This window comes from Ictidomys tridecemlineatus, chromosome 12 (assembly GCF_052094955.1).
Source record: "Ictidomys tridecemlineatus isolate mIctTri1 chromosome 12, mIctTri1.hap1, whole genome shotgun sequence".
Lineage (NCBI taxonomy): Eukaryota > Metazoa > Chordata > Mammalia > Rodentia > Sciuridae > Ictidomys > Ictidomys tridecemlineatus.
This window is the reverse complement of record NC_135488.1, coordinates 61,067,330-61,095,270: the sequence shown is the minus strand read 5'-3', so window position 1 is coordinate 61,095,270 and position 27,941 is coordinate 61,067,330. Positions and strand designations below refer to the sequence as shown.

Here is a 27,941-nt window from a genome sequence, read left to right as displayed (position 1 = left end):
GCCTAATCTCAGGCAAGGCAGGGCTCTTCATAATAACACAATGCAACATTACATCTGAAACATGAATCAAAGAAAGGCTAAGAGACCTTTTAACTTTCCCTTTGTGGAAAAAATGACAAGATGTTTCCATGTTTTACACTGTCACCTTTAAACAGATCGGGATCTCTTTATTATCTTCCAAAAGTACATTTAAATTACAATTCAACTGTGAAGAGTAACACAAAATTTTGTATATAACTTAACAACAGGTTACTTTACCAAGCTATAAAACATTAAATAACATGAATAAATATCAACCAAACTTGTATTTCTATACAAATCCAAGACTTTTTCTACAGATAATTTTAATTTGGAGAACATCAACTTAGCAAAGTGCTCCCCTAAGCTTTACATTTAACTAAGCTTAACTTTTCAAGTACAATTTAAGATCCATAGTGTACAGTAACAATAATCACAGGTTTGCATGGGTTAACAAAAATCAAAAGGATAGCCTTAAATCTCTTAGGAGACAGTGTTAATGATCAGAAATTGATTTATCAGAGCAAACAGATATTAGAGGTCTTCAAATTACAATGTGGCCCTTCCATGTCAGGTATAATATATAAAAGAGAGCACTTATTGCCAGTAAGCTCACATAAACTTTCATTTTATAAACATTTACATAACACTTAGACAAGGCTTAGAGAGATGTAGTTCTCAGATGCATACGTATACCTAATTGCATATATTTAGGGTGTCAACTATATTGTTATAGCCTAAATAACAGTTGTTTATTTACCTTTTTACAAAGTAATAATTTAAGATTTTAAAACTTAGTTTCCTCAAGTAATAAAAAAGAAAATTATCTTGATAAGAGCAGATCAATGTTTTAGACTTGGCTTCATCTGTCCATTACAGTTCAAATAACTTTGACTGTACTAATCATAGCCAATTTAATCACAAACACAAACTTTTTGAGATTTACTTTCCACAAACCTTCTGCAACTTAAACATTCAAAACTTCTTTACACCTAAGTTTTGTCCTCTTTCATCTTAGACTTTAGCATAAGAATATTCATTTACCAGACAAAATACTTTCTCATCCAGAAACATTTCTTTTCCTTCTACTTTTCCATACAAGCATACTTCCATACCTATAACTTTTTTTAATCTTTTCTAGTTTTGGACCCTTTCTTAAATTAATATTCTGAAATAGACTTTATGTAAATATTATCTGTGCATTTAATTTACAAAACAGATTTCATCCCAGGAGATGGTTAAACAATCCAGCATATAAACAAACAAACAAAAAACCTATGCCTTAATCTTTTTTTTATCCCAGACTGCATTCAAGAGTTGAGTACAGGATATTTTTGAGCCTGACCTGTCTTCATAATCATTATCACAATGTCATCATCTTTAAGTGAGTTTCTCACTGTCAATTGTACCCAGAGTCTCCTTTGTGCCGTTTCTTATACTAGGCATATTGATATGCAATGGAGGAGGCCCTTTGCATCCTTTTCTTTAGGCTTCCTTGAAGATCCTTTTGCAGAGGCTGCCTATAAATTATGGGTTGGCCTTAGTTTCTTTTTTTTCCCTGGGTACATTTGTTTATTCTGTGAGTCTCCTCCAGGCATTTAGTTTGATGGGATACTATTACAGAAAAGAATTGCTTTGCCCCAGGGATGAATATCTCCTGACCAAATGGGGTCTCCTGTCAGATCTTAAAAGGGGAGAATATTCCTGTCCTCAGGTTATAAACCAACAGTGCTGGAACCTATTGCCACATCCCATGTGGCCAGCAGCCTCCACACCCACAAGGACAAAAGGGTCTGGAAGGCAGGGCAGATGTTAGGTTCTCTTTGGCCATTTTTCTACAGCCCAGGCAACTTTTGGGGGATTCCACCCTCCCCACAATTTAGGGCTAGTGAAATGATTGGTGGCTGATTGGGGCCAGGCTGAGAAACAGTGCTGGTGCTACATGGATATCGAGACCCTCCAATAACTCTCAGGCCACACATTGCCATTCTAATTAAGTCTTTATTGCTGGCCAGCGGCGGACACTGTACTCTCTAAAAGCAAGATGGTCAGAGTGATGCACCTCCTCCAGTTTGTGCCTTTTCTTATACTATATTTAAGTATACATATTTAAGCCAAAAAACCACAAAGGGATGTTAGGGGTTTAGCCAATGCAAGCAAGCAAGTTACAGAAGCGGGAGATTGCAGTCAGGTGGCAGGAGGCTTAGCCAATCAAAATAAGCCCAGTTACCCCAGTTACAGAAACAGAGCCCACTTACCCCTAGTTACAGAAACAGGAGATTGTGGTTAGATAGCTCTGTGTTCTTGAGGGTTTCCACAACCCTCAAGTTGAGGGAAAACAACTTGCCTCAGTCCTGACCTTTCTAGTTGGCATGTTTGCTTTACAAAATGGAGTTATTAAACAAATGGAGTCACTATAGTCAAGACTTCTCTCTCATCACACTGGGAGTGCCAGCACTGGGTTTAAAAGATTTACATCTTTTAAATTCTTTAATCTGGTATCCTGCTATCCTTGCACACCAGAGGCAGTGTCTTTTGGCACTTTCAAATTGGTTCCTGACTGTTCAGATCCCTTATCATGCAACTGCAAAAATGTCTGTACATACAGAATCTCTTTTATATACTTTACACCTGACAGACCCACTTCAAAGGCCAGGTTGTGTTACAGTAAACCCTCTTTATCTTGGACAGGCTTATACCTATAGGTGGCCTTTTCAGCCAAGACTCTGCTCATGAGACTACGGGTTAAGATGGACACAGCATGTCCCATGTCTTAAAGGGCCAGTAAGAGACAAAGAACAAGAACAAAAACAAAAACAAAAAAACAGATGAGTATCACCAAAACCAGAGCTCCAAAAGAGACAAACCTGCATATACAAATTTCTTCCACTTTTCCCTTTTTTTTAAAAAAGAGATCCACAAGAAAGTTTATTTGTCAAAGCAAAGAGATAGAAACCCTCTCTCTATAGAGGGGATAGAGAGGCCTCCACTTTACTTTTGACAGATCAACTCCAATATTGTACAATAATCTACAAAAATATTTAAAAGCCAGATCATTATAGTCAACCATTATCTTAGACAGACATATAGGTTGTCTTTTCTTCAACACACTTTATCTCTGACAGGTAAACTCCAAATTGTAGGATTGTATCAAAAAGAAGCAGAGAGAGGGGCTAGGGTTGTAGCTCAATGGTAGAACACTTGCTCAGCACATGTGAGACATGGGATTTGATCCTCAGCACCACGTTAAAAAATAATATAGTGTCCATCTACAACTTAATTTTTTTAAAAGGTTGTCAAGAAACAGAGAGGCAACCAGAGAGGACCCAAAACCATGACCAGTATATAGGAACCTTTAAATTGCCCAGCCAAGATCTTTTCTAAGAGACTACCTGTTGTTAAACCACGACATAAAGAAAAGACCACTGACTCCAATTTTAAATCAGATTAAATCAAGCTTTAATTTTTGACTAGCCAGGACTGTCTCCCCCCAAATCCATGGGTTAGAAGACAGTACTCCAGCTCTATAGGAGTGCAGTTTTATAGCACAAAAAGTTGCAAAAGGTGGGTGTCTTGAGAACTTACAGAAAATAGGGTTTTTGAGCTGGGGATGTGGCTCAAGCAGTAGAGGGCTGGCCTGGCATGTGCTGGGCACTGGGTATGATTCTCAGCACCACATAAAAATAAAGATGTCATGTCCACCAAAAACTAATATATATATATATATATATATATATAAAATTCTCTCTCTCTCTCTCTCAAAAGTAAAAAAAGAAAGAAAACAGGGTTTTGACAAGCATAATATAAAGGCAGGTAGTAGGTTAATGGTCTAAATTGTTCAGCTCTTAGGGACTTAATTTAGATCCCAACTTCAGAATTTATGAGTTCCCATTAGGGTTTCAGACAGAGTTGTTATATGGCCAGGGAAAACCAGGCATGGGTGAGTTCAAGGCATGGGCAGGCATTCCAAGAAAGTTTAAAACATCAAAATACAGCCAGGCCATATAGACATTCTAATATTTTACAGAAAACAGAAATGAATCTTTTATAACTTTTTACAAGATGGTTCCTGATCTTAAGAGGGAATTAGGCTGGGTTTATCATTCCTCCCTTGTCTTATGTATCTCTTTCATATCTTTGATAGGGAGCAATCAGTAATGTCAATCATATATGTTAATACTGTCAGTGGTACATAATAGAATCAAGTTGTAACCCAATAAACCTGAGCACATAGTTAATAATGCATGGGACAATAACTAATAGGAGAAGGATACAAATTATAGGACCTGAAAGAGAACTTAACCATGGAAACCAGTTTCCCAAGCCAGGCCAAGAGTTATCCATTTGAATTTTGTTGATCTCCTTTCTTATTTCATCTATCTGTTGTTGGATAACATTAGAATAATCTGTAATATTAAAACAGCTCATGCCTGAGAATTGTTGACAGCCCAAATGATGTCTCAGTAAAAGAAAGTCAATAGCTGCTCTATTTTGTAATATACTGAGGTTTGGAGTTCTTTCATCTCTTGATTAATTTCTGCTAAGACTTGTCGAAAGGTTAGCTGTTTTGCTAAAACTACAGGCTAATTTAGTGATTTCTCTTTGTATTCCTACCACTAGACCCAGGACTGGCAAAAAGAAAGCTGCTGCAATTGTGATATCCAGTGGGTCCAGGAGGATTAAATTGTCATTGCAATTGTAGAACAGACTTTGGGTAGCTTGGTGGGAAAATGCCAGAGATGGCAGTAAGGGAAAGATCCATCCAATAGGGCAGATCCCAGAGAAATTGGTAGGCAAAGCCATCTTATTACAGACAAAAACCTATCCTGTAGGAAGTCATTTGCCAAGGGGTGTGGGAAACCATTCTAACATGTGATTGAGTGACTCCCGTTAAGGCACTTTGGCAAAAGTCGAAGTTTTCCTGACCCTTTCCTGATGAGAGAGCCCATCCGTGTGGGGGTGTGCCTGACCACTGACCCCAGGGACCCAATCACTGACCCTGACCTTGGAGTGCAGCCCCCCCTCAACCTTCATTGGATGGAATTCTCCCCTGATTCTCTTGTTCCCCAAAAAAAGGCTGATCCCCAGAATGCTCACTCTGTCTCTCCTGCTAGCCCTGAGTAATCCCTGCTGCCCTGCTGGGCGGTTGGAGGAGGGAACCAGAGGGGAGCTGTCTCGGACCTAGCAATAGAAATAAGGTAATTGAGTCTGTGTTTTTATTTCGATCTCTTCTAACTTTATGCCTAGAACCTCATTAATGAAACCACTGCGCAGGCCGCGTGATAGAAAGGGGTAGGGAGATATTTTGTTCAATAGAACAATTTGGTGGGGGTAGGGAAAGGGTGAAATCTATACATAAACAATGATTTTGGATAATCAGTGAAGCTGGCAAGGTTGACTCTGCATGGGACACAGGCCAGTCTTGCTGTGTAGCCCTATCACTAGTGACTTTAACATAGTCATCATATTTTACAGACAGGCCTATGAGATTACTAGCTAACAATTGATGGACTGAGCTTCCTTCTTGTATGCAGAAGGAACTTTTGTTCATAGTGTCAACAGCCAATTATAACCCAAAGTTTTGATTATTTATAGAATTTAGGGGGCTCATAGAAATATCCACATTTAAAATAGCACTTGAATAGACAGTATCCACCAGAGCCCCCTTTTTAAGCTTAATATAAGAATATTTTCCTGAATTTTGAGGGTGAGCTGATTATTTATATATTCCAAAATTTATATTATCCCCTTGAGACTGGTCTGTAAGATTTTTCCATGGTCCCTCCGTGAATAACTGACTGAAAATTTCTTGGTTTTCTTTTATCATCTGATAGGGCCAATTATTGGATCTTGACAGGAGTAAGTACAATTTAATATTAGTGGGAATCTGCCTGGGCTACAGAAGGGGTGCAAGGTTTGTTGGGGCTAGCATAGCTAAAACCCAAGGATACATATATATTCCAACAGGTAAAAATCATTAGCATAATGTTTATAGTAATAAAGAAAAACAATAAGAAATTAGTAACAAAATATTAAACCTTGGAAATTTTAATTTTAAAGGGTCCATGCTCAGTCACTTTCCACCTTTGGCTGCTAGATTCTCCTCCAGTGGGTTCTGTAGGTGCCCTCTTAAGATGTGAATGATGAATCTATGCAGGAATATTAGCAACTTTGAAGGAAATGGGAGTGCAGAGAATCATGATGTAAGGACCCTTCCACCTGGGTTTGAGGCTGTTAGTTTTCAAACGTTACATCAGCACAACATCGTTGCATTGAAATGAATGATCAGGCAATCAGTGTCCGATGGGTTGAGCAGCCTGGACCTGAGGAAAGATCTTATCCGTGATTAGTTGTAACCCTTTGAGTGCCTCTGAGATTGGAATGTCTCCCAGCAGATCTTGGTATATTCTGGGAACCATAGGTGGTGGCCGCCCATAAGGGGTGAATTTCTCCTGATAGGGAGTGTAAATGGGCCCTTAATAGGGCAGAAGGCAGAAGATCAATCCAGTTACCACCAGTCTCAAAGATTAATTTAGTCAGTGTTTCCTTCAGTGTTCTATTCATCCTTTCTACCTTCCCTGAGCTTTGAGGGTGGTACTTACAGCATAATTTCCAGTTTATTTTAAGGGCCTTTGAAATCAATTGAGATAATTTGGCCATGAAAGTTGGGCCATTGTCATACCCCAAAGTTAGAGGGAGGCCAAATCTAGGAACAATCTTAGTTACTAGTTTTTTTTAACTACTATTTGTGCCATTTGCATCTGGGTTGTAAAGCTTCTTACCCAGCCTGAGACAGTTTCAACAAAGACTAACAAGTATTTATATCCATATAATCCAGGTTTAATTTCAGTAAAGTCTAATTCCCCAAATTCACCAGATACAGTACCTTGACTCCTGTTTTTTTGTGGAAGTTGGTTCCTTTTAGCATTTACCAGAGCACATTTCATGCAACAATTTGAGATATCTTGAAGCATTTCTTGATGTCTCAAAAGCCAAACATAGGATGAGATTAATTCTGACATCTTCTTGGGGGATAAATGCATTGCTTGATGAAGATCAGTTAACCATTTTCTCCCTAATAGCTTAGGTATGCAGATTTTTCTATCTGGGAGGGTCCACCAGCCATGACAGTTTTGTTGGGCCCCCATCGAGAATTATATCTCTTCTGTAGTGTATGAAGGAGTCTCCTCCTCAATTTTAACTGGAAGTTTTGGATAATTGGAGAGTTCTAGGATAGCTTGATATCTTGGCTCCCTAAGGACTATTCCCCTGGCAGTTTGATTGCCAAGTTGTTACCCTGGGTCTGAGGACTATCATCTTTGCAGTGTTTAGGCCAGTGGATAATAGCCAATTTATCTGGCAATAGATAGCCTACAGTAATTGAAGAATTTATTGTTTGTTTTTGATGGTCTTACCATCTGAAGTTTATGTATCTGTCCATGCACATGTGCTGTAGCAAAGGCATAGTGGCTATTGGCGTGAATGTTCACCCATTTTCCTTCTGCCCATCTCAATGCCTGCATTATGGCAATGATTTCTATTTTTTGGGCTGATGAGCCCCTGGGCAAAGCCTGTGCCCAAATAACTTCTTTTTGGCCTAAAACTACTGCTGCTCCCACATACCTTATTCCATCCTGGACATAACTGCTGCCATCAGTGTAAAGGTCTGTGTCTCTGAGAGGAATGTCAGTCAGGACTAGTCGAGTATCTTGGATGACACCCATAATTATATGATAAGGATCTATAGCAGAGCCCCCTAAACTTTGCTGAATGGATGATACAATAGGAAAAAAATGTAGTGGTAAAGTACACCCATCTCACTTCAACTTGTCACACATTTGCCATTATCTTGTCCCATATCCTAGGATCAAAAACATCAGCAGCACTTATCCATGGGCTGGTATCAATTACCATGTCCCAGAACCTCTGGGCTTCTCTTTTTTAGGGCTAAACCTGTAGTATCTAAGAGAGTGTGCAGCACTTGCAGCTGTGAGTCTTTGGAACTCAGTAGGTTCCCCATTTCCCTTTCCTCACCACTTTGTGAGGGGCCACACCTTGTCTTATAGGCTTACCTCACGTCCCTATTCGGGTGCCAGCAGTGTGGGCTCTCTCTCTCATCTTGCAAGGAGGTCTACAGAACAGGATAGAGGAGTGTTGCTGCAGAGTCACTAATCAAGATCTCTGGAGACCAAGCAGGAAGCAGGTCTAATTTTATTGTTTAGTTACCATGTATATATACTCAGGCAGTAGTTAAGTAGATTACAGGCAGCCACCAATGCAATGTCTGCTGTCTTTGTAGTGACCAATCGAGAAGTGGGCTGTGGAGCAAGCACATGGACTACAACACATGGCCTCACGCCCAGGGCTGTGCCTACTGCGTATGCGGCCTGCTGCTCACATGCCTAGCATGAGGGAAGTGGCCTGCCACTCAGACACCCTTAACGTATGTCATGTATGCAGTACTCCATGCACTTGTCCCCACAGTTAAAAAACTCTTTTTAATTTTTTAAGACATCGATGGATGCAATACCTTTATTGTATTAATTTATTTGTATATGCTGCTGAAGATCAAACCCAGTGCCTCACACATGCTAGGTGAATGCTGTACACTGAGCCACAACCCCAGCCCTAAAGAGCTCTTTCATAACTTAAGAGTAGGATGAACTTCCTTGAGTTTAACCTCTAGGGAATAATATGGTTCAAGGTTCTCTTTAGTTTCATTGTAGACATTGTTTCGTGGACAAGCCTTGATTCTGCATTCTTATACTCATGGATATTACTTTCTTTTGACCTCCAGAAACAGGATCTTCTTTTCTGTGAACCGATTCTTTGAAACATGGACTCTGAACAATAGAATCAAATACTAGAGAAATGGAAGCCCCAGATGACTGTAAATTTTTCCTCTTTTGGACTTTGGTCAAATTCTTTCACCCACAAATTTCTGCAAATAGCTCCTCGTGTCACGTAGACATTCTGCCATCAGCCTCTTTCATATGTGAGAGGCACTGAGGATCCTTTATCTTTTCTTATGTAAGTGAATCCTCCCCCTTGCCAACAGCCAACAGTGAGAATCTTGGGCTTCTCACTTTCTTTGTCTGTCATTCCTGGGGGTAAGGCCAGGAGAATACTTACAAGACAACATTAGTAGAATATAAGGAAAGTAAGGGTAAATAAAACAGGTTAACATGATTTTTTCATATTTTTTTTGTCAGAAACAAGTCAACATACTTTGGTCTCATTTTATGTTGATAAATTCATTCTTTTTGGTTTTTTGGTTCGTGAAAATTTATACAAGGGATATTTTCTCATTGAGTCATATCCCCAGTCTTTTTTTTTAAATTTTGAGACAGGGTTTTGCTAATATATATATATTAGCTAAAGTAAGTTCACTAATCAGATCAACTTCTATGGTTCCAGAACAACTATAATTGCTCAACCTAGATGGCTTTCTCTTCCATACCCTGGGATACTAACTGTACATGTAATATATAATTATTACACACAATTACCTATTATAATGTGAAATATAACATATTTAATTTTTAAAGAATATTAATAAGGAACACTGAGATGATATCCCTAACACAAGAGCCTGGAGAAGGTTGGCCTATCATCTCCATTTGCAGGATTTTACCTTCCCAGAACTGGGCCATTTTGGTGCTACTACAACTCTCCTGTCACTTTCTCCACCTAATTCCACCTTCTGGTTGGGAATCTGACCTCCCTACTGGCTGCCTCATGCCTTTAAACTCCAGTTTTGTGACGTTCTCCAACCAAACCTACTGCCACCTGCTAGAATCTTAGGATTTCCATGCAGCCGTAAACAAGTTTGGATCATCGCAAGTGACCAGTAACCAGTCATCAGACTGGCCAGTGGACAGTAAACAGTGACCAGTGAACTCCATACTGGAAAACAGGCATTCTCTAGCCTCAGCTACCCATACATCCTCTGGGGTGGTCTCCTCATCCTTTGTATCTGCAATTGATGTGACCTCTTCTCTGACCATTTCAGGTAAGGAAAGAAACTCTTTAAAGCGTTTCATTAGATTTTTACCTTCCTAAATTTACTAATGGAGTCAAAAGAGCTTAAAATAATAAGGGAAAGGATAAAACTAGAAATCTGGACACCTAATTTCACTTTTGACTTTGACATGTACTAGGTATGGGACTGGACCATCTTTTACTCTCTCACAAAATCTGTTTCCTCATCTTCTACATGAGGATAACACACTGCCAATGCTCTGGTCCCTTTCTTTTCTAATATTGAGTCTTTTTTTTTTTGGGGGGGGGGTGTTTGTTTCAACAGAAAGAGAGAAATCCAAGGCAGGGTATAAAACAAGCACTATGTACCAAGAGGTTTTCTCTATAATAATCTCCCTCTACGATTTCCACTCCAGTATTTTTTTAGTGCTGTTCAAAAAAAGGGACATTCACATATTTTGGAGCTTTCTGTTTAAACAAGTAAAAAGAAGAAATAGAGGGAGAGGAGAGTGGTGGGAGAGGACTGTAAGGAGGCAGATATTTAGGGAAAATAAGTTTGTAACTGTTTAAGTACAGGACCACAGGAACTTGGTATGGCAGAAAATATAACAATATGGAAAAGAAGTGTGAATATAAAACAGTTGAAGAGCGTGGATATGATCTCAAGAAAAAAATGGTTGGTTAGAATGGAACATGGAAGAGAATCAAAGATTTTAAATTGAGACAGAGAGCATAGAGTGAAATCTTTCCAGTGCTGGAAAAAATGAGGCTGGTTTAGAGAATGTTTAAATTAACAGACAGTTACCAAGAAAACCAAGGCTAGAATTAGGGTATCACTGGGGAAAGCAGTTTATTAGAAAAGTCAAATTTGGTTGTTTGGGGTTTTTCTATGGCCTCTTTGAACACAGATAACTTTGACCATGGTAACATTCATACTTTAGAAGTATGTTTTAGAAATGATTCTTCCTATAAACATGCTAATGAAAGTGGTTAGAGAGAGGGCTGGGGAAATAGCACTTTCCATGTCCTATTTTATTCTGATTTTTAAACTACATAGAAAAAAACTACACTTAAAAAAAATGATGTGTCCTAATCTGCATCAGAAGGACATATTCCTTTATTTGATAGTTATTTTTCAAGCAGAAGCTGTTTTTTGTCTTTACAGTTCTTCTAAAACAGAGTAAATATAAATAGTTATTATATAGTTATTAATGGTTTAGAACCTAAGAACCAAAAGAAAGAACTGCATAAGAATAAAAAGTCAAGCTCCACATCTCTGATTCCACATTTATCTGAAATAATTTTGTAAAGCCTTTTGGGTTTTTCTACATTTCAAAGAATTGTTTTGTGCTGCAGGTATAGCTCAGTGGCAGAGTATATGCTTAGCATGCTGGAAGCTCTAAGTTTAATCCACATCACCAATAAACATTAAAAATGTTTGTTTTGGGTTGGGATTGTGATTCAGCGGTAGAGCACTCACCTAGCATGTGTGGGACGCTGGGTTCCATCTGAGGAATAAAAATAAATAAAATAAAGTTATCGTGTCCAACTACAACTAAAATTTTTTTTTAAAGTTTGTTTCAATTGTACTATTTTATTCTAATGTTGATGGCTTTCTCAGACCTCAGCAACAAGATTTTCCTGTTAAAGATTATTATAGGGCTGGAAATGTGGCTCAAGTGGTAACATGCTCACCTGGCATGCGCGGGGCACTGGGTTCGATCCTCAGCACCACATTAAAATGAAATAAAGATGTTGTGCCCACCGAAAACTGAAAAATAAATATTAAAAAATTCTCTCTCTCTTTCAAAAAAAATTATTAAAATAGGTTTTGAAGGTAAATATGACTTTCATAATATTTTAAAGTGTTTTTCCTGCTTTTCTATAACTGAAATTTTTATCAAAAGTATTTTTATATTCATTGAAATATCTACCTACTGGGATTAATGCTTTTACTTGGTGTAGGTAATATTTAGAGGAAGATGAACCAGCATAGTAATGAAATACTTTCCACTTCTTCTTTGTTCTCTACATTGTAAAAATTTTCTTCCTTCCTTCCTTCCTCCCTCCCTCCCTCCCTCTCTCTTTTGTCCTTCCTTTTTTTTTTCTTTCCAGTGCTGGGGATTGAAAGCAGGGTCTCATACATGCTAGGGAAGCATGCTACCACAAGCTATATCCCCAGCACATTTTGTTTTGTTTCTGTGATAGGATCTTGCTAAATTGCCCAGGGTGGGTATGAATCCTTGGCTTCAGCAATCCCCCTGTTTCAGTCTCCTGAGTGCTGAGATCAGAGGCCCACCCCACCATTATCAGCTTCACAGTGAATTTTTGCTTTGTTTTTTGCACATGGCATAGTTTTATTTTTTATTATTGTATTTTTATTTTTATTGTTTTTAGTTCCAGGGACACTTTACCACTGAGCTACATCTCCAGCCCTTTTTAAATTTTATATTGATAAAGAGTGTCCTTATTATGTAAACAACAGGAAGTAAGTAACAGGCACAATCTCAATTCTTGAGGAGCTTCAATTTTAATTCAATCATCCGATAATGTTTATTTAAAAAGAACTCCTGGAATAGCATGAAGACTAGAAAATTCACAGGGTTGGTTTTGGCAAAAGCAACAGTAGAAACTGATTTTCTGGGTTTTATATTCTTTCCATTCTGTGCTTCTTCATGTCATCAGTGTGATGTTCTGCATGGGCCACCTCTTTTTTGCTGAGAAAAACATACCATTTATTCTTCATTGACCTTGTACTAATCTTTCTATACTGTAAATTGAAACTTTTAGTCTTTGGATTAAATAAAAGGTTCTGAAATTTAACAGAGATGCCTCAATTTTATAAAAACTAATCTGATAGGAATAAAGGAGGTTGTCTCATTTAAAAAAATCTTTTTAAATTTAAATTTTCTAAATTTTCAAGGTCATTCTCAAACTTGCAATCCTCCTGCCTCAGTCTCCTGAGTAGCAGAGATTAAAGGTGTATGCCACTGTCCTGCCTTTTTTGGAAATATTTATCTACATAAATTGTGGCTACCTATATGTTCATCTTTACTTAATTTTGCTGCTTATTACACACTTTTTGTTGACATAGCTTCTCGTTTATATGTACTGGTTAGAAATTCATTTTAAATTACCTTCAGTTGTGGGCAGTATTTTGGTTAATAGTATTCACTAAAATTCAGTAGAAATTCACTTTCATAATATTGCATGCATGATAACAGCTTAATTTGTTAGTTAATTTGCTATGCTTTGATATTTGCTACATATCCAAATGTTCATTAATATCTATATACTTTTTTGTTCTATGTTGTTTTTCACTTTTTCCTTTCTATCTTTCCAGAACTTACTATATCTTCCTCCCTATGAATTTTATATAATATGTAACTTTTATTCATGGATGAATTATCACTGTTAGTATTATTGTATTATTTTAACCACCTTACAGATTAGTACCTGAAGCTCAAAAAGTTTAAAGGTTTTTCTTCCAAGAAGCATTTCTTGAGAAACATATTCTCAGGTAGTCATTTTGATGAAGGTTAAGAAGCCAGGCTTGAATAGGGTGAAGAATGATCTTTTAAATTACCGTCTGGATGGTACAAGTGAACTCTAGAAAGTAGCATGTGAACTGCACAAGCAAAATGAGACTCTGAAGGTAATAGTGGTGATGCCAGTACTGTTTTCTATGAAACAGAAAAAATAAAATTCTGTTCTCCTGACTTAAGGTCTTTGTCTGCAGCACAGAGTCCTGGCAAGGGACCAGGTTTCTATAACCTGGTGCTGATATTGAACAAATGAATTTTACTTCTCTAAACCTCAGTTTACTCACTTGCAAATGGATAACATTAGATGTTCTCTAAGTTCTAAAATGCTTCAGTTCTAGGGCATAATCATAAGTCAATGTTAGTACAGGCTCAAAGGAAAGATATGGCAGGGAAAAGGAAGCTATTAGAAAATAATGTGTAAGGCAGATCACTTGAGTTTTCTGAGGCCAATTTGCTTCTCTTCAGAAGAGTATCAAAGTGCTCCAACACTTGCAGCCATTCTAAATGGTTTGATGTAGGGTATCTAAATGCTTATTGGTATTAGAGGTTTCCTGACTACCACAACATTAAGATGGTACTGTTCAAGAGTCTGACAGTCTCATGAATTGCTTTCATCATCCTCTTTCTTTATACAGAAAATTTCCAAAACTTCTTCTTTACACAGAACTGCTGATTCTCTGCAGCTCTCTCTTCCCGTGGCAACCAATGCAGCTTCCCTGACAGGAAGTGCCTGCAACTTCTCCAGAACCTCTGCTCCAGCTGCCACTTCAGCATGGTTATTGCCCTCAACCTGTGGCACCTCTTTTCAGCACTCATGGACAGTGCCTACCTTTATCAACATTCTAGCACAGCCTTGATGTCTGGGGTTACTGGTCAGAACCAGATCCCCACAGCATCTGCCTTCTATTAAAGTATTTTTGAGTGGGATATAACAGGAAGTGCTGAAAAGAGCTCAATTTCACATGGGGACTTTAATCTGACTGTCACTGACCAGAACACAGCAGATTCTTCCCTGTCTATGACATTCCAGTATGACAAAACTTCTGAAGCCAATGTCATGGTCCCTGGGTATCCACCACTATCTGCTAGGCTTGTCCAGGTGACATAGCCTGGACATAGCTTCTCACTACCCCACCAAGAAGGAAGCCAGGTCTACTACTATGATCAAAACATTCTGGGGACTCTGCTCTCTGGAGAACATTGGTCCCTGCATGCAATCAAATGGCTCTGTGCCATATGCAGGAAGTAGTGCTGCTGCCCCTCAACAGAAATGTTGACATCGCTGAAAGAACTTCAGCTCACAAATGTCCACCATCAGTCGCTACCTATGGGATCTACTACTCTGTGTCCACTCATTCTATCACAGAAACAAATTTTCAAGGTGAGTACAAACAGCAAGAAGGGGAAGGAATAAGATCACCATTCGAAAGGAGGGTGCAGTTTGCAGCTGGTAGCTGTGGGCCCACAGATCCCTAGAATTTAAGTCCTGAGATATTAACCACTATCCTTGTTCAGCACTCCCAATCTCAGTGTCTGTAAGATGAGAATGCAGGACACCATAATGGCCATCCACCACACATTTAGGAGACCTCCAGGAGCACACTTATGGAGGCTACTTTTTACTGCTTTGGCAGATCAGTCCCCCTACCCAACCACATTATAAATTTATTTCCCTCATTTTACTTTGGTCTCCTAGGGAGACACTTCAAAACTTACCATGGTACTGAGAGTTTAATTTTTCCTTAATTTACTCAGGACTTAAACTTTGTATTCAGAGATGCTGTCCAAAGTAGGAACTCTAGGGACTTAGCATTGCTATCACATTGCTAGCCTCATGGTCTCAGACTTTCCCCTTCTCCATGGAATGTGCCGTGTACTGGCGCCCAGGAAGCCATGTCCATAGTTCTCCGGTATCTAGTGCCAACACTGATCAAGGAGTAGAAACATAGAATTCTCTGTGGAAAACTGGTAAATAAATAAATAGATAGATAAATAAACAAAAATAACTAACTCTTTCCTGAACTGACTCTGTTTCTTTTTCCTTGACTTCCTGGGACACTCAGAGAAGATAACCAGGGTCAGTTTTTCTTTGCACCAAATCCTTCACAGAAGAAACCATGGACAATATAGTGTAGTCACTTTGGATCTTTTGATTCTGTATTTGGTTACTTTTCAGAGTCCTTGAATTGAACTGATTAATACCAAACGCTAAATTTAGTAGCCTATACCATCAAGTTCAGAGAACCTACTTTTGGTAGGCCCTAGTAATATATAATATATGTAAGGCACAGAATATATGTCCAAAAATTGTCCAATCACTGTGGAGAGATGGGAGATATACAATAAATGATAAATAGCATTCTGATAGTATGAAACATACAAGCACTAGGAATTTTGAAGAAGGAAACTATCACTGAATGGAGGCACTTAAAAGAACCCATTAATAACTGCTGAATGAATCCATGAAGGAAGTGGAACAGACTTGACCTGAGTATTAATGAGAAGGACTTAACAGTGGAGGGAATCCAATTTAGACATGAGCAAAGGAAGAGAATGGTACTCTACCTGGAGCTTTTCAAGAACCATGAGGCACTGCAACAGGGCTGTGGCAGTTACCCACGCTGTGCATCAGAGGGGGCCCTGGGGTGGTCTTAGCATCTCTGGCTTCACAGACCCCCCCAGAAATGCACATTAGCAGCAAAGGTTGTGAGGGATTCAGGGAACACAAAAGAGACTCAGGCTGTGGTGGGAAGGGCCTTTGCTTGTGCAGATGTTTGACTTTCCACTGTGTGGGGTCGCAGGAGTGCCCCAGAATTGTGACAAGCTGTTTTCTCCTTTGACAGATTAGAAATGAATTTACCATACCCTACATTATCATCCCCAAGGAAATCACTGAGTATGATTATTGCAACACGGAGAACATAGAACTTTTTCTCATACAGAATCAGCAAGGTCTCACCACACTGGGCTGGATTCATGTAAGCAAATCTGGGCTCTCTGAGGATTCCTCACCTCTTCTACCTTTGTGTTATTAACATTGCTTGTTTCTTTCTTTGCACTGATTGTATATACTTTATTTATTCTTTTTCTCTCCTTTGGATACAGTTCTTCCATACATGATTGCTTTTACTAAGAAATCAACAACCTTTTCCAGAACCTCTAAAACTGCTGTTAGGTCCAGCTAGTCTGTCCTCTACAAAGACAATGGAATTCTCACTCAGTTTTACCTGTGCTAAATTCTGATAGCTACACAAAGAATGTAGAAAAAAAGAGATGAGTCTTTCTGATTATCTCAGTCACAGTGGATCCTTCCCATTAGAACAGCTTCAGAACTTCCCTGAACGCTTACAAAACACCCATTGATGTGAGGTGCCTGCTCAGATGGGCTCAGTGTGAACAACTCTCTGCTACTTCCCTATAGTAACTGTGTCAGAGATGAGTTGATTTTACTAGGGCTCTATCTCTGGTTGAGATACATTACAAGAAGAATGTATTTGGTATAAAAATGAAAAATTTATGAACATGAAGATAAGACTTTCCAAACTTCCTGGACACTATCATCAGGGCACACTGCTTTCTACAGGAAGGGCTTTGTTCCTATATAACAGCCTTCCTCTCTGGGATGGCCTCTGTTGTTGGTCACAATTCCTTCTGCTCCTGAGATGCATTCTTTTTAGTAGTTTCTCAGACGTGAAGCCTCTTCCTTTTGACCATCTAGCATATCTCTTCATTACATCAACCATTTCTTTCAAGTGCAGTGTTCTCCACAGTCTGAAAGAGCCCCTGCAAAACTGGCTACTGTGGCTTCTGTGGACATTTGAATGAAACCTGTGACAAGCAGTCTTCTAGAGACAGCCTTGGGTGGATTCATCTGTGTCTAAACTGATTCACTATGTAGGATGGCTGACAATACTGCAATGTCATTGGAGAATAGCAGTACTTTCTTGATGCACTTCATTTGGGATTTCTATGAGAAGGTATGTGACACATATGTAAATTATGACCATCTTTAGTGGTACTATTTCCTCCTGGGATCTTCGACTCTGCACTCCTCAAGCTGGATACCAGTATACTGAACCAGCTCTGATATATTATGCACAGATATCGTGAAAGTTTGACAGCTGCAAAGAAAACTGAGTTGGTACAAAAGGCAAAATCAGACTCCCTTTTCAGCAGCAAGATCTATCTATGAACAATTTTATCATTACTTGACAACCATGGTTGGCTGCCTGTGCACATACAAACCCTTTGAGAAAGGAACATATATTGACCTCCAAATCCTAGAGAAACCTCTAGTAGTACAGTACTACAATAGTTTAAATTGAGTCTATTGCCCTTCTCTATTAAGCTTTGCTGCTTCCTTTTCTGGTGCAGGAAAGTACAGAAGAAAGTACAATAAACAGGAGCTCTCTTTGGGGGAAGAAATGGAAGTGGTATTAACAGCATTTATTCTCAGAAGGGTTACTTGGCTTGAAAGTCTTTATAGGAAGTAATATTCATGATTCTTCTGTGCCATGATCCCTTATCAGAGAGCATTACCACCATGATAAATGTTTCATGAATATTGACATACTGAACATGCCAGATTAAAATCCTTCCTGATTCCAGAGAGGCCAAGTGGCTCAACTTGTGTTTCACTATTCATTTCACTAACAGACTGACATCTTCAAGGAGTACTCAGCATGACCTGTCCATGGCTTAGGAGGGTCTTGGTGTGGCTAACTATATTTCATGACTGAGGTTTTTAGTTTATTGGTGTAAACTGACCTCTTCACCATGCTCTGCCTTCCACCAAATTATACATGAAGAGAGACATCTGCTTTGTGGTGGGATTTTCCACATTTTTTAAGCTATAAGGTGCACGGACAGAAGAGAGCAGAAATATATAGTGGTAGTTAATCCACAGACATCCTCATGCAGAATACTACCTCCATGAAACCTCCGTGGATATGCCATGTTTTTCTTGTGTGAACAAGATCAGCAGTACCAAATTAATAACATACAACACATATGACTCTAAGAGCCCTGAGGAGCTGATGGCCTCTTGGGCCTTCAGTGGTAGGAATTTGTTTAGGGAAGAAAGAAAGAGGATGGGGGGATAATGAAGACATTTCTGTTTATACTGATGGGGTTCATGAACCTATTTTATTTGTGTGTATATGTGTATGTATATATCTACTTTTAAAATTTTCAGGCCTAAATAAACTAACTGCAACTTTACTTTCAAAAGTAATTCAGAAGCTTTTCATGAATTTCATATTAGCTCACCTATCTTGTTGAAAATATCAATTTTGCAGAATTGGGGTTATATCTCAGTGTTAGAGCACTTGTCAGCATGAAATATGAAGCTATAGTGTGAAGGTAGGACTGAAGAGAATTGAAGAAAAAGTAGAGAGACCAATTAGGTTATTATCATGTTCTAGCACTGGGGTTCTATTCTTAGCACAGCAAATAAATAAATAAATAAATAAAGATCATTAACATCTAAGAAAGTATTTTTAAAAAAGCATATTTTTGGGCTGGGAATGTGGCTCAGGCAGTAGCGTGCTCATCTGGCATGCGTGCGGCCCGGGTTCGATCCTCAGCACCACATACCAACAAAGATGTGGTGTCCGCTGAGAACTAAGAAATAAATATTAAAAATTCTCTCTCCCTCTCTCTCTCTCTCCTCTCTCACTCTCTCTTTAAAAAAAAAGCATATTTTTTTTGCTTCATTGAATTTGCATCATTTGAGAGAAATGAACCTGAATTTATCTTTGTCTTAAGGGCACATCCTTATTGTTCTTTTTCTTGAACACACTAAAACAACAACTATTATTATTGGATAGTAGAAATATCATTCATCCATTCGTGGATTGAATTAATATGTATTGAGTTCCTTACTATGTGCCAGGTATTCTTCGATGTGCTGGTTATACACCTATATCCCATACAAAAGTACCTGCTTTTATGGAGTTTACAATACATTGAAGAAGACAGGCAATAACAATATAAGCAATATATACTATCAAGTGCTAAGAAGAAAAAGCAGGGATTAGGGTCAGAATGTGGAGGACAGAGAATCTCATAAGCATATGAGTCATTTGTCTAAGAAGGAACATTCTCCACAGAGATAAAGGCAAGTGAAAAGGCCCTAAAATATTAATTTATGTGGCATGTTTAAGGAAGAGCAGAGGCTGGTGAGGATACAGCATAATGACTAATAGAAAACAATGGTAAGAACTAGGGGGAGAAAGACAAAGATTAGTTTATGAAAGGTCCATTTATCCTGGTATGGAGATGTAAATAGAGGCCATTAGTGAGATTGAGAAGAAGAATGGCACAATTTGGCTTACCTGTGTGAAATATGAAGCTATAGTGTGAAGGTAAGACTGAAGATAACTGAAGAAAGAGTAGAGAGACCAGCTAGGTTATTATCATATTCCAGGAAAAAGTATTAGGCTAGTCTCACAGATAATAGAAAAGTGGTTACATGTTGGATTCAGTCTCTATTTTAAAGGTAGAGAAGTTAGCATTTACTGATGGCTTGGATATTAGGAGGAAGAAAGAGAAGAGTAAAGAATGACTCCTAGATCTTTTTTTTTTTTTTTACCTGAACAACTAGGTGAATTCTGAGATAGAGATGAGGCATAATGAAGGAAGAACAGGTTCTCTGGCTTGTTTTCTCTTCTCAGACTCATCGCACACAGACCACCTTTCTATCCAATGTCGACCTACACACTTAATTTTCCTACCAGATGACGCTGCTAGAGTCAACAGTTATTGTCTGCTCCCCAAGTTTCAGGAGTGAGTATACAGGACTTGGTTCTGGGTGTTATAGGGAGGCAGTAGCAAAGAAAATATCAGAGCAAAACATCTCTATAATTGAGACTTCTTCTTTAAAAAATATAAGGATCATGGTGCTGATTTGCTGTTTTCTAAAAGGCTTCTTGCAAGCCCCATATTCTGATAAACCTATGATGCTTATTTTAAAAGATATAGAAGCAATAGTTTTATTGCTTTTCTATGAAAAGTTCAGAAGAGCCAGACACAGTATTACATGCCTGTAATCCCAGCAACTGGAGGCTGAGATAGGAAGACTGATCCACAGCAACTTAGTGAGACCCTATCTCAAAATAAAAAAATGGAAAGGGTTGGGGATGGAGCTCAGTGGTAAAGCACTCCTGGATTCAATCCCCAGTACCAAAAAAAAAAAAAAAAAAAAAAAGAGTTTTGACTTGAAGTGTGAGAGGCATTCCAAGAGTTCAATAGTGTATTAAAGAATTTCAAATTCAGGGCTAGGGTTGTGGCTCAGCGGTAGAGACTTGCCTAGCATGTGCAAAGCCCTGGGTTCGATCCTCAGAACCACATAAAAATAAATAAATAAAATAAAGGTATTGTGTCCAACTACAATTAAAAAATAAATCTTTAAAAAAAAATAATTTAAAATTCATGCTGAGCAGGTGGAGCTCAGTTGTATAGTACTTGCATAGCATGCATGAGACCCTGGGTACCATCTCTGGCACCACCCAGACATAAAAAAGTTCAAAATCAAACTCATTATATCAGAGTGGTACTTTTCACTCCAAAACCTGTTATTTACCATGAGTTTTCCCAGGAAAATCCAGTGTGGTAGCAGTGATAAGTCATTCCCTAATTATGATTCAATTACCAGAAAAGAGACTTGGAAGCTAGCATATCATAGAAGCTTATGACCTCTGTTCTACTGTGTGTGAGAGTGCATGCTCGGTCGTGTGTGTATGTTAGGCTGGGGAACAAAAACTTTGCTTGCCTCTGAACCTGTGTTTTCTTATTTTTGAACTGGATTCTTTAAATTAACTGACCATGGACTAGAGGAGATTTCTTCATGTTGCCAGAAAGGATTTCATCCCCAAAGTAAGAATCCACCTCTGTTTTGTGTATGCAAACTGTGTAAAAGAAACTGGAGCTGTACTGCAGGCAAGGAAGGTGCATGGTCCTGTCTGGGCCACATGGAAGATCTGCCTTTCACTTATCTTTCCAGATCTCTGTAATAAGAACAACATGAGATGCAATGTGGGAGGGAAATAGATTTGAATCTTATCTCTGTCTTTTAATGACTGTATGTTTGAGGCTACTTACCCTTCCTGGGCTTCATCTTCCTTATCTGTAAAGCAAGGATAGTAATTAAAAAACATGCTTTACAGGGTTATCGAGAGAATTAAATAAAGTAGGGACTGGAGGTATAGCTTAGTAGTAGATCATGTGTTTAGCATGCATTGTTATGGGCCAGGCTATATGGGCAATGACCAAACAAATTCCATTTTACCCTGAAACTTCATATCATGTAAGAAATGCTTTCCCATGGGAGAGCCCTGCCTCTGTACCCATTAATAGTTACCTAGCATAGTGTACTTGGCAACACACAATAGCAATTCTTATATAATGTAAAAGTGTTCTCTTTGGTTTCCATTTTTCTTGGGCAATGTACCTTGTCAGAGACTGATTGTCTAGACATTAGTAACCATTCTCTAACTTGTACTGAACTAGAGTCATTTTGATTCACTTCCCTTCTGCTTGCTTGCTGCTATGCCAACCTGGAAAGTCCTGTGGGAAATACCAATGTACCCACTGCATTGTCTTGCTAACTGCCCAATCCAGCTTCTGTACCTGCTTGCTTGCAACTATGTCAACTCAGATGTGTTTTTATGCCTTTAAATATCCTAAAATGCTCAGGCTTAGGGCTGTTCCTTGCAGAGACATTTATGGATCCTGTGGGGAGTAGTCACCGGCTGGTCAGCTAAATAAAGACTCTTCAATTTGGACAAAACTGGGACTTGGAATGTTTTCTGAGTGATCTGCCACACAACAGCATAAGACCCTAAATTCAATCCCCAAAAAACGCATACACAAAAGAAGTAATTTACGGTATCTAATGCAGTAGTTGGCTAATTAAATGTTAGTTTTCTTCTTTATCAATGTCAACTGCTATGGCTATACTTTGGTAAAAGATTTGAATGTAAAGGAAAAAAGCACCTAAGATAGGTAAATTAAGTGTATTTGACCTGGAATTTTGCTTAGATTAGTGGGTAAGTGAAAAGCCTACATCTGAGAATTTAAATGGGGAGTATCAGCATGAACATATGGCTTTTACATTATAAACACATACCCACACATAAACCTAATTCTACAGAAAAAGGCCTTGGAACAATATCAGCCTGATAGCAATGCATATCTCTAGCACTCAGATGGTAGTCTCTAAGTATCATTCCCACTAAAAGAATCTAAGTAACTTGTTAAAATGAGTAATTTAGCCTGGGCACAAAATACATAAGAAGAGCTCAGAACTTTATTATGCAAATAGCAAAAATAGTAAACAAAGATTACAAAGGTTGTTTCAAAATATCTCAGGAGCCAAATTGAGAAGCCCCAAAGTCAAAAGATAGAGCTTCAATTTGTAATCTCAGTAAAAAAACCAACCAAACAAAAAAACACCCCAAAACAACAACCACAAAAACTGTAGCTAGATGGGATGGCACAGGCCTATAAACCCAGAAGCTTGGTAGGTTGAGACAAGAGGATCATAAGTTCAAAGCCAGCCTCAGCAAGGTGAGATGCTAATCCATTCAGTGAGATCCTGTCTCTAAATAAAATACAAAATAGGACTGGGGATGTGGCTCAGTGGTTGAGTGCCCCTGAGTTCAATCCCTGGTATCAAAAAAAAAATTGTGGGAACTTAATAAAAGGAAAGAATCATGCCTATATAACTGGGCATCCAATTGATAAGGGGAAACTTCAATTTGTAGAAAAATACACAGCTAATAAGTGAAGAAAGAATTATTGACTTCTCTGTTTTTTTTTTAGTCTCAAAAGAATTAATGGACCAATCATCAATAACTGCTAACATCATAGAGAAAACCACTCATTTATAAGCTTGCAGATGAAAAAACAAATACATCATCACTTCCAAAACTGTCTTGCAAAAGAGAGAGAGAGAAAGAGAGAGAGAGAGAGAGAGAGAGAGAGAGAGAGAGAATATCAAGCCTGAATCTGATCAATCTAGATCCAACTAACAACTGGCAGAAAATAAAGGACTAGAAAAAATGTTAACGCATGGGAATGCAATTATCAAAACCTACATAGGACAAACACTAACTGATTTCATTAATACAGAAATTTCAAGGCAGGGGGTAGGTGAGAAAGACATGGAAGGGAATCTATAGATTGAATAAGACTTAAGAGATTTAACAACCAATTGTAACATGACAATATTTTATGACATTTAGGAGCTAAGGCAAGTTTGAACACTGATGGGTTATCTGACATTAAAGAATTAATATCAACAAAAGTACTTAAACTTTAAATATACATATCAAATATGGAGATATGAAATTATAAAACATCTTAGATTTGCTTTAAAATAATACATAATGGGAGGCTGGGGTTGTGGCTCAGTGGTAGAGCACTCACCTCACATATGTGAGGCACGAGGTTCAATTCTCAGTACCGCATATAAATAAATTAATAAAATAAAAAAGGTCCATAAACAACTAAAAAAATCTATTAAAAATACAGAATGGGATGAAACAGGTATGAGTACGGATGAAACAAGATAGTCATCATCTGATAAACACTAAAGCTGAATGCATTAATTAATATATAGAAAACAATTATAAATATTATATCTTTCTGTATCTGTCTGACATTTAGGATAACAGCTTAAAAACAAGAAAATGACAATGGAAAAGTTCAGCAGTTTCTCATAAGGTTAAACACAGAACTACCATGTGACCCAGCAATTCTACTCCGAGTCATACATCTGAAAGAACTGAAAGCAAGGATTCGAACAAATATTTGTACACTGTCCCAGCCCAGTGGTGCACTCAGGAGGCTGAGGCAGGAGGATCACAAGTTAGAGGCTACCATTAGCAACTTATCAAGGCAACTTAGTGAGACCCTGTCTCAAAAACTAATAAGGATTAAGGAGAAGGCTCAATGATAAAGCCCTTCTGGGTTCAATCCTTAGTACTGAAAAAACCCAAAAAACAAACATTTGTACACCAATGTTCATAGCAGTGACATTCACTATAGCCAAAGAAACAACCCATGTACCTATAGATAGATGACAGATAAACATAACTAACATAGCATATGTACACAATGAAATATTTAGCTATGAAAAAGAATAAGATTCTGATACATGCCACAAATCGATCAATCTGGAAAACATAATTAGTAAAATGCACTAGACACAGAAAGACAAATATTATTATTGCATTTATATTATTGGCAAGAATAGGCAAAGTTATATAGAAAAAAAGTAGATTAAAGGTTACCAGGGACTGGAAGAGTAGGAGAAAAGGGAATTACTCTTTAATGGTTATAGAGTTTTTGTTGAAGATGATGAAAAAGATTTGGGTATAAACAGTAGTAATGGTGACCAAATAGTTCAATTCTTGTCTCCAATCTCATTTTGAGACAGCAATTAAAAGCATGTACTTAAAGAGACCATTTGGTTTCCTTTTAAGATTAATATTACCCATGAAAGAAGGCCATGCTTCACTTGAGTACTAGATGAAAACTATTAAATTATTTCTGAATTTGTATTAATTATTTTAATATCATAATGAAGACCGACCCATGCCTATAATCCCAGCAGCTTGAGAGGCTGAGACAGAGGATTACCAGTGAGGCACTAATCAACTCAGTGAGACCCTGTCTCTAACTAAATTGAAAAATAGAGCTGGGATGTGGCTTAGTCGTTGAAGGCCCCTGAATTTAATACTCAGAACCAAACAACAACAAAAAAGTTAATGGTTCAATTTACCTCTGACTCATAATAGTGCTAAGGATACAGTAAATCAATAATTAGTCCGAGATCTTCATTTTGTTTGGATTTTGTTAAAAAGATACAGAGGAGAAAAGCATTCTTCTGGAGCAAGTTTTGCTTCAAAATTCTGTAAGCAGAGTGAAATAGAGAGCAATGTGTGCTAAAATAAATCCTCTACTATGCATTTATTCAAATCCTATCATGCTAGCAAACTATGAGACACAAGAAGTGTTTCTACTCTTGTGGAGGCATTTAGAAACCTCTCTTCCAGTGATCCAAAGGAAGAAAAAAGTTCACTCAATATATAAATGTTTGTGTTTATTTATGTTCCTCAACCTAAATGACTCGTGAACATCCTACTCAATATTAATATAATATTTTATAAAAACTGTTATACTAAGCTTTAGAACCTAACTCTAATTCACAAATGAAGTGTTTTTGTACAATTTTAATGTCTGTTGAATTTGTCAAGACAGGAATTACCTTATCAACAAAGTTAAGACTGTATTTTGTTTTGTTTGGAAATCTACTGAGTTGTTCACTGCTATGGAAATATTACCCAACTAGGTTACAGTCTAAATTGTTACTTTCCATTCATAGTGTAAGCACCTCTTTCTTTATATCTTCTAATGTGGTAATGCTCATTAATTTAGATATTGAAATATATATTACTGCATTACAAATTTAGACTATTATTTATAGTTATGGCATTATATTGATTTCTTTAAAAGTATGATTTGAAGTCAATTATATTCATTTGCAAATTTACTTATGGGTAGCAAAGGGGATATTAAAAAGCACTTTCTACAAAAAGGGAAAATGAAGTGTGATGGATTGAAAACCAATGTTCTAATAATTTTGAATATATTCATAGACTCTATTAAAAATAGCAGCCCAAATTTAAAAAAATTGGTGTGAAACAATTTCCAATAGACAGCCACAATACTATTGGCTGATAGCTAATTAGAATATATAGACTTCTCAGTTGATAGCAGTGAGAATTCATTACATACAACCTCATGGAGAATCTCCCAGAGAGAAAAAGAGCACACTTTGCCTGCAGGTTCGCACTTAGAAGTGAAGATATTGGGACTTTTAACCCCTAGCCCAAAGAGAAACCTATGATTATGAAAGTTTTTTTTAAGAACTTTGTGGCGAATAATTTTATTGAATAAATTTTTGTCTACTGTTGAATATATACATATGTATATTAAAATTCTATATTAATTTTTAAAAGAAAAAACCCATGTTCTATGTGGTGAATTTAGATTTCTGAAAGAATAGAAAATTAACTTTTGCTTACCTTTTGCAAAGGAACTTTGAAAGCAATGAATCCAGTCCCCAGCATCCTCTGTCCAACTGGGAGATAGTCTTTCTTTCCAGCCAGTAGATATGTTTTTTGTTAGCCAAACTGTATTTTAGCCTTGTCTCCCTGCACAGAATAAAGACTTCTGGAATTCCAGAGTCATAGCCCACAGAGCATGTCCCTTCTCTCTGCTGTACATTCTGCCACTTATTCATAGTTAATATAAATAGAAGGGGCCTGGTAACAATCCATACATTCCTTCTTCCCATCTCCATATCTTGAAAACAGATCCAAGGGAACAGAACCAAGGTCTCCAGAAATAAACAATATCTAAAATCAGATGGTCAGAACTTCTGTATCCCATTACCAAATATTAGGTATTAATAATACAAACACAGGGCAATAGTTTAATTCAATTCTTTCACTAAACATAATTTTTTAGTCATCATACAACTGTTTGCATCACATTCAATTGGTAGAGAATTTAAACTTTATGTTTGAAAACTCTTCAAAGAGAAAGGGACTGTGAACTTCTCTTGAAAATACTAGGAGTCAACCCTGAAAAGTAATATTTACACTTGCTGGTATAATAGAAGTTAAAATTAACTGTGGTTAATTCAATATATCTGAAGCACAGAAAGTCAACAGTAGCAAGAAATGGGGCTGGGGAGGCAAAGAGGATTCCAGACGATATAGGACCCTATAGACCATGTAAGGAGATTTCTTTTGTTTCAAAATAATGCTTTACTTGGATGTCTATGAGAACTATGAACTAGCATTTACAATTTTGAAATTTCCCCCCACATTAAAACTAGGTCAATATCAGTAAGTTGCCAATTGGAAAAAGAAAAGAGAATATGCATAATTTGCAAAAGTACAATTAGGCACATTCAAACTTGACATGAAATTATAAAATACTCTTTTAGAACATATGAAAATATATCTGATAGGCACATGGTGCCTAGAATGCATAAATGGACAATGTTTATAAACATTAAAAAATACAAAATAAGACATAAATTTTTAGAAAAAACAATAGCTATGCTAGTCTTGTTATTTAAGTTTTCAAAAAAGATACAAGTAGGGAGAGAATAAACTCAGTTATAGTTGACACAAGAAAATCCAGACCTAGAGAGGATAGAGTTTCCAGGAAGTACAGGAGCAGAAAAGAGTAGTCCTGTGGAGAAGAGTGGTTCCAACAAAGGGTAAAATAATGTCGTCTCAAATACCTAGTACACTAGAGTGGAAAATAGAGACAGGAGCAAGGGATATTTGGAGCAACAGGTAAGTTGTTGACACTAAT

General features: G+C 37.6%; 1 protein-coding gene and 1 pseudogene across 1 annotated transcript in view; one reads left to right on the top strand and one right to left on the bottom strand.

The window, feature by feature from the left end:
• Positions 1 to 1,999: 1,999 nt before the first annotated feature.
• Positions 2,000 to 27,941, bottom strand: part of LOC110597832 (uncharacterized) — a 74,184-nt gene continuing 48,242 nt past the window's right edge. Inside the window, exons 10-12 of the mRNA XM_078027903.1 lie at positions 26,636 to 26,764; positions 21,645 to 21,669; positions 2,000 to 21,550 (exon numbers count right to left, since the gene is read on the bottom strand). The gene's annotated coding sequence lies outside the window, so the exon portion shown is untranslated. The remainder of the gene's footprint in view (positions 21,551 to 21,644; positions 21,670 to 26,635; positions 26,765 to 27,941) is intronic.
• Positions 14,849 to 18,062, top strand: LOC101972071 (centromere protein I pseudogene; annotated as a pseudogene).